This window comes from Puntigrus tetrazona, chromosome 17 (genome assembly GCF_018831695.1).
Source record: "Puntigrus tetrazona isolate hp1 chromosome 17, ASM1883169v1, whole genome shotgun sequence".
Taxonomy (NCBI): domain Eukaryota; kingdom Metazoa; phylum Chordata; class Actinopteri; order Cypriniformes; family Cyprinidae; genus Puntigrus; species Puntigrus tetrazona.
Genome location: NC_056715.1, coordinates 16873107 through 16881542, shown reverse-complemented (window position 1 = coordinate 16881542; position 8436 = coordinate 16873107).

Sequence of the window (8436 nt, the reverse complement as noted above, 5' to 3'; positions counted from 1 at the left end):
GTATGTATATATGTATTTGTGCGTTTGTATGTATGCATATGTGTATATACGTTTATGTATGCGTATGTGTGTATGTGTATATGTGTAGGTGTGTGTGTTTGTGGTTGTGTGTATGCATGCATGTATTTATGTATGTGTGTGTGTGTGTGTGTGTGTGTGTGTATGAATGCGGGTGTGAAGGTGTGTGTGTGTGCATGTACATGTGAATGTGGGTGTGTGTGTGTATGTATGCGTGTATTTATGTATGTGTGTGTGTGTATGTATGCGTATGTATATATGTATTTGTGCGTTTGTATGTATGCATGTGTATATACGTTTGTGTATATGTGTAGGTGTGTGTGTATATGTATATGTGTAGGTGTGTGTATATGTGTGAGTGGGTGTGTGTGTATGCATGCATGTATGTATTTATGTATGTGTGTGAATGTGGGTGTGTATGTATGCGTGTATTTATGTATGTGTGTGAATGTATACGTGTGTGTATGAATGCGGGTGTGTGTGGGTGTGTGTGTGTATGAATGCGGCTGTGTAGGTGTGTGTGTATGTTTGTGTGTGTATGTTTGTGTGTGTATGAATGCGGGTGTGTAGGTGTGTGTGTATGTATGCGTGTGGGTGTGTGTATGTATATGTGTGGGGGTGTGTATATGCATGTGTATATGTATGTATATGTGTAGGTGTGTATGTACGTGTGTGTGTGTGTGTGTGCGCGTATATATATATATGCGTGTATGTATGTGTACATGTGTGTATATATGTATGTATATGTATGTATGTGTGTGGGTGTGTGTATGCATGCATGCATTTGTGTGTATGCGTATGTATATATGTATTTGTGCATTTGTATGTATGTATGTGTATATGTGTAGGTGTGTGTGTGTATGTATGTGTATATGTGTGTGTGTGTGTGTGTATGCGTATGTATGTGTAGGTGTGTGTGTATGTGTAGGTGTGTATGTATGTGGGGGTGTGTGTATATGTGTAGGTGTGTGTGTGTGTATGTATGCGTGTATTTATGTGTGTGTGTGTATATGTATATGTGTAGGTGTGTGTGTATGTATGCGTGTGTGTGTATATATATGTATACGTATATGTGTGTGTGTGTGTGTGTATGTGGGGTGTATGTGTGGGTGTGTGAGTGTATGTGTGGGTGTGTGTATGCATGCCTGTATTTGTGTGTGTGTGTGTGTATGCATATGTGTATATACGTTTGTGTATGTATGTGTAGGTGTGTGTGTGTATATGTATATGTATATGTGTAGGTGTGTGTGTTTGTGGTTGTGTGTATGCATGCATGTATTTATGTATGTGTGTGTGTATGAATGCGGGTGTGAAGGTGTGTGTGCATGTACATGTGAATGTGGGTGTATGTATGCGTGTATTTATGTATGTGTGTGTGTGTGTGTGTGTGTATGTATGCGTATGTATATATGTATTTGTGCGTTTGTATGTATGCATATGTGTATATACGTTTGTGTATGTATGTGTAGGTGTGTGTGTATATGTATATGTGTAGGTGTGTGTGTGTATATGTGTGAGTGGGTGTGTGTGTATGCATGCATGTATGTATTTATGTATGTGTGTGAATGTGTACGTGTGTATATGTACGTGTGAATGTGTACGTGTGTGTATATGTACATGTGAATGTGGGTGTGTGTATGTATGCGTGTATTTATGTATGTGTGTGAATGTATACGTGTGTGTATGAATGCGGCTGTGTGTGTGTGTGTATGAATGCGGCTGTGTAGGTGTGTGTATGAATGCGGGTGTGTAGGTGTGTGTGTATGTATGCGTGTGTGTGTATGTATATGTGTGAGGGTGTGTATATGCATGTGTATATGTATGTATATGTGTAGGTGTGTGTGTACGTATATACGTGTGTGTGTGTGTGCATATATATATATATATATATATATATATATATATATATATATATATATATATGCGTGTACATGTGTGTGTATATGTGTATGTACGTATGTATGTGTATGTTTAGGTGTGTGTGTGTGTATGTATGTGTGTATTTATGTATGTGTGTGTGTGTGTGTGTGTATATGCATGCATGTATTTATGTATGTGTGTGAATGTGTACGTGTGTATTTATGTATATGTGTGTGAATGTATACGTGTGTGTGTGTATGAATGCGGGTGTGTTGGTGTGTGTGTGTGTATGTGTATGAATGCAGGTGTGTAGGTGTGTGTGCATGTACATGTGAATGTGGGTGTGTGTATGTATGCGTGTATTTATGTATGTGTGTGTGTGTGTGTATGTATGCGTATGTATATATGTATTTGTACGTTTATGTATGCATATGTGTATATACGTTTATGTATGCGTATGTATATGTGTAGGTGTGTGTATGTATGCGTGTGTGTATATATATGTATGTGTATGTATACGTGTGTGTGTGTGTGCATGCATGTGTGTATGTATGTGGGGTGTCTGTGTGTGTGTGTGTGTGTGTGTGTGTGTGTGTGTGTGTGTGTGTGCATGCATGTATTTATGTGTGTGTGTGTGTGTATATGCATGTGTATATGTATGTGTAGGTGTGTGTGTATGCATGTATTTGTGTGTGTGTATGTGCATGTGTATATGTATGTATATGTGTAGGTGTGTGTGTGTGTACATGTGTAGGAGTGTGTGTGTGTATGTACATGTGTAAGTGTGTATATGTGTAAGTGTGTGTATATGCGCGTGTATGTATGTGTGTGTATTTATGTATACGTGTGTGTGTGGGTGTGTGTTTATGCATGCGTGTATTTATGTATGCGTGTGTGTGTATGAGTGTGTGTGTATGTATGCATGTTTGTGTGTGTGTGTATGTATGTGTAGGGGGTGTGTGTGTGTGTGTGTATGCGTGTGTGTGTGAATGTGAGGGTGTGTGGGTGTGTGGGTATGTATGTGTGTGTGTGTGTGTATGCGTGTATTTATGCATGTGTGTGTGTGTGTGCGTGTGTATATGTATGTTTAGGTGTGTGGGTGTGTGTGAATGTATGTGGGTGTGTGTGCATGCATGTGTGTATGTATGTGGGGGTGTCTGTGGGTGTGTATATGTGTAGGTGTGTGTGTGTATGTATGCGTGTATTTGTGTGTGTGTGTATATGTATGTCTAGGTGTGTTTGTGTGTGTGTGTGTATGTATGTGTAGGTGTGTGTGTGTGTGTATGCATGTATATGTGTGTATGTATGTGTAGGTGTGTGTGTGTGTGTGTGAATGTGGGGGTGTGTGGGTATGTATGTGTGTGTGTATGCGTGTATTTATGTATGTGTGCGTGTGTGTGTGTATATGCATGTGTATATGTATGTTTAGGTGTGTGAGAGAATGTATGTGGGTATGTGTGTATGTATGTGGGGGTGTCTGTGGGTGTGTATATGTGTAGGTGTGTGTGTGTGTGTGTGTATGCGTGTATTTATGTATGTGTGTGTGTGTGTGTATATGTATGTCTAGGGGTGTGTGTGTATCTGTGTATGTATGCGTGTGTGTGTATCTGTGTATGTGTATGTATGCGTGTGTGTGTATATATATATATGTGTATGTGTATGTTTAGGTGTGTGTGTGTATGTACATGTGTGAATGTGTGTATGTACATGTTTGTTTGTATGTATGTGGGTGTGTGTGTGTGTGTGTGAATGTGTACGTGTGTGTATATGTACGTGTGAATGTGGGTGTGTGTATGTATGCATGTATTTATGTATACGTGTGTGTGTGTATATATGTGTGTATGTATGCGTATGTGTGTGAATATATATATGTGTTTGTGTGTGTGCATGTATGTATGTATGTGTGTGCATGTATGTATGTGTGTGTGTGCATGTGTGTGTATGTATGTATACGTGTATGCATATGTGTATGTGTATTTATGCATGTATTTTTTGTGTGTGTATTTGTGTGTGTGTGTGTATGAATGTGTATTTGTGGGGGGGTAGATTCATTTAGAGTAATATTCATCTGGTTTTAGCCAGGTTTCTGTCCAACAAAGCAAATCTAGGTTCTGATCTTTGATCAAGTCATATATATATATAACGTGCTTTTGTGGAAAGTGATCTAATATTCAGCGAGCCAAGATTTATTGTTTGCTTATTTGAATTATAGGTAGTTTTAATTTGTTGGACATTAAATTATTGCTTTTTAATTTGGTTTGGACGTTCTCTGCATATTCTAATTCGGGGGAACAGACACAGTCTCTATAGTGTGATATCTAGGTGAAAGAGTCTCTATGTGCTGAGAATTAACTGCCTTCTGTGACGTGAGGCAGCTAGCAGACGGTTGGTTTAGCCGGTCTGTCTGCTTCCTGACCTGGGCGCTAGTTGGTCATGTTGGAGCTCTAAGACTATATGCCATATTTCTAGATAGAAGAGCGGCACCACCCCAGGAGGGATGAAGACAATCTCTTTTCAGCAGGTCAGGTCTGCCCCAGAAATATCATTAGCGCCGATGTGAATAACAATCTTACGGAGTTTACGTTTAGCATTAGCCAGCACTTTTAAATTTGACAATATGTCAGACGCTCTGGCTCCCGGTAAGCATTGGGCTATGGTGGCTGGTGTCTCTATTTTCAAGTTCCATACAGTGGATTCACCAATTACTAGAGCACTTTGATCAGGTTTCTCAGTGGGTGCGTCACGGAGTGGGGAGAACCTGTTTGATGTTCTGATCGGAACAGAAGAGGGGTGTTTTGACCTGCGACTAGTACTCCTCACGGTCACCCAATTGCTCTGCTGCATGGGCTGTAAAGCTGGAACCGAACAATGTACATAATTCACTGTACAAGTCGCATCCAAAGCAGTATCTACAGCCCTCGCATTGTTACGGTCCTCAATTAAAGTTTGGATGCGCGTCTCTAATTCTAAAACCTTCTGTCAGCCTAGCTATTTCCCTGCATTTATCACACGTGAATCCCTGATCGCTAACAGAAGGATAAACTATACATGTGGCAGGCAGTTCAAGTGACGATGCAAGGGTATGTGTGTGTGTGTGTGTGCGTGCCTTAGAAGAGGAGGAGTAAATGCTCAGCCAGCAAATGGAACGACTAAGGAAGCAAAAGGAAACATTGGAGACTGAATTGGCGGCTGCCTCTGCTAAAGTCAGCATTCTAAAAGAGGATTCACAGATAATTGAAGAGGAACAGGAACCAACAAATGCACAAGGTGGATATGCAAGGTGTGCATCCTGAACAACTCTTTTCCTTTAAAGAATCCAGTGGCCCTGAAAGCTAAGCCAATTCCTCCAAAGAATGTCAAGGCTGGTTCAGATAAATTAGGTAGAAGTTATCATCCATCCACTCAAATTAAAACCCAACCAGTTTACTCAAAAGAACCAAAATCTGATTCTGCAGATAATACTGACCAGAAATCGGGATCTGAAAGTGAGTCTCAGACAGCTTTCAGGCAACTCCAGCTCATGGGTCAAGGAAAAAACGGCCAATGCCTAAAAATAGCCCCAACATCAACCCAAGACTTAACATTTGCAACAAAGGTCTCTGAACTTCAAGATGGTGCGAGGCAGCAGAGTTAAATTTCATGATTTGGTCAAATTCATTGAAAAGCAAGTCAAAATATTAACAGACCCTGTGTTTGGTAATATTCAAGATCCAATTAGTCGAAACATAATAAAATCAAAGTCTACAGTAAAACGTTCAAGCCTAAATCTTCAAGCAGTAGTTTTGCTACCACTGTGGACAGTGTAACAAAATCTGACACAATCTCACTGTATAAAGATCACAACCTTACAGTACATTTTTGCCTGTATTGTACAAGTGGCCATCTGGTGGGTGATTTTGTTCTCAATTTAAAAGAACAATAAATCAAGAGAAGCCAGTAGTTACTCAGGTAATATCAGGGTTGGAAGTGAGTGCATTACATGACGACAACAATATTACCCGTCCAGATGTGTATACACAAGCTACCATGCCAGTCAATAAGAACAACATTCCAACTCAAAAGGAATTATCTAGATGGTCCTAGCTAAAAGGAGTGTCTCTCCTGTCAATTGATTCAGATGTTGACCTTTTAATTGGCACCAATGCCTCCATGCTCCTGGAACCATGGGGAATTATTAATGTAATGAGGGGCCATGCACTGTTAGAACATTGCTTGGATGGGCAGTTAATGGCCCACTAAGAGAAACGGGCAGTGGAAGTGATGCAAGTGCTTCAGTTCAAGTTAACCGAATATGACTGGTGAGTCTGCATGACTTGATGATATCACAATATAATGCTGATTTCTGTGAGAAGACATATGAAGATGTTAAAGAGATGTCAGTGGAAGACAAGCAGTTCATGAGAATTGTAGAAGGTTCTGCTAAACTGGTTAATGGACATTACAAGCTCAAATTACAATTCAAAAGGAATGATGTATCATTGCCAAACAATCAACAAGTAGCTGAGCAGCGTCTTGAAAGTTTAAAAAGCAAATTCAAGAGAAATCCTGGATTTCAAGAGGAATATGCCAACTTTCTTTCAGAACTGTATTGATAGTTTGCTGAACTTGTTCCAAAGAATCAGCTCAAAGGTACAAAGGGCAAAGTGTGGCATATACCTCATCATGATGTCTACCATCCAAAGAAAAAGAATATAAGGGTGGTGTTTGATTGTGGAGTCTCATTCATGGGTACTTCTCTCAATTTCAGAGTTTCTTCACGGCCCTGATTTTACGAACCGCCTCACAGGAGTGTTGAGATTTTGTCAGGAGCCAGTTGGGATTATGGGTGACATTTTGAAGCAATGTTTCACCAAGTAAAAGTGGCAAAAGATCATGTTGATTTCCCTACGCTTTCTCTGGTGTACAGGAGGTGATGTGAGTCTCACTCCTTTGGAGTGTCGCATGACCTGTACATATCTTCGGAGCCATATCTTCACCTAGTTGTGCAAGTTATGCTCTCAGAAGAACAGCTGAGAACAACAGTATTATAGGCCTGAGGTGACCAACACAATCTTGTCTAATTTCTATGTGGATGACTGTTTGAAGTCTGTATCCAATGAGAAAGAAGCAATCTTGCTTATCCCAGACTTAACAGCTGCTTGCAATAAAAATTGGAGGATTTCACCTTTCCAAATGGGTAAGCAACAGTCGATTAGTGCTATCAGCATTCCAGAAACTGATCGAACCAAAGTAGTAAGAAACTTGGACAAAGACAAGCTTCCACTAGAGAGAGCACTGGGAGTATACTGGTGTATGGAAGGTGATAATTTACGTTCAATGTCGCAATCCAACCAACAAGCACACACCAGACAAGGAATATTGTCCACTGTAAGTTCCATTTATGACCCTCTTGGGTTTCTTACTCCTTTCACCCTTCCTGCTAAAGTTGCTGTTACAAGAACTTTGCAGAATAAATATTGGCTGGGATGAAGAGATACCAAAGAGCTTAAATGATAGGCTGATTAAGTGGAAAGATGACCTTGAACAAATAACCAATTTCCAAGTAAGCAGATGTGTAAAACCCAAACACTTTGGCTTTCATACTCGAGCACAACTTCACCACTTTGCTGGAAGCAAGTGAACAAGTGTAAGGAACTGTGAGGTCTCGGAGTCTTATCAATGAGCAAAATGTAGTGCACGTTACCTTACTGATGGGAAATCCAGAGTAGCACCTCTGAAGAAGATAATTCCCAGATTCCCAGCTTGCTGCAGCAGTTCTGGCTACTAAGGTGGACCGAGTAATCAAAGCTGAATTGCAGTTGAACTTGGAAACTTAAATTGTTTTTGGACAGACAGCGAATCTGTGTTGAAATACATAGCCAATGAGCACACAAGGTTTCACACCTATGTTGCAAACAGAGTCTCCTTTGATTAGAGAAGCTATAGTTATCACAATGGAAATTTGTAAACACAAAAACTAACCCTGCAGATGATGTCTCCAGAGGTCAGAGTGCAGAAAAGTTCCTGCAAAATAAAAGATGGATTCATGGTCCAGACATCCTTTGGAAAACGGGAGATTGGCCCTCAGCAAACTTTACAGAAGCTCGATCTCTGTCTAAAAATGATCCAGAGGTAAAGAAAAGACCAACTGTCAATGTAATTGTTCGATGAAGTCAATCCTACAGACAGACCGATGTTCTATTTTTCAAGTTGGACTAAGCTTAAAGTTACAGTAGCCTGGTACTTGAAACTAAAAGAAATCTTGAAAAACTTGGCTTTTAAAAAAGAATCAAATTTCTACAGTCATTCAAGACCATTTACACAAAGTATGGAAAAGGAATTGCAACAAAGAGCTGAACAAGACAATACTGGGTAAGAAATGCCTAAATGTTGCCGACATGGAGAAAGCAGAACAGTCTATAGTTCAGAACACTCCAAGCAAAGCATTTTTCAGAGGAACTTTTCAAGAAAATATCTGAAAACATTAAGAGAGCAAGTCCAAATTACAAGCTTGATCCAGTGTTAAAAGATGGAATTCTATGTGTAGGAGGACGTCTATCAAAAGCTGTTTCTAAGATA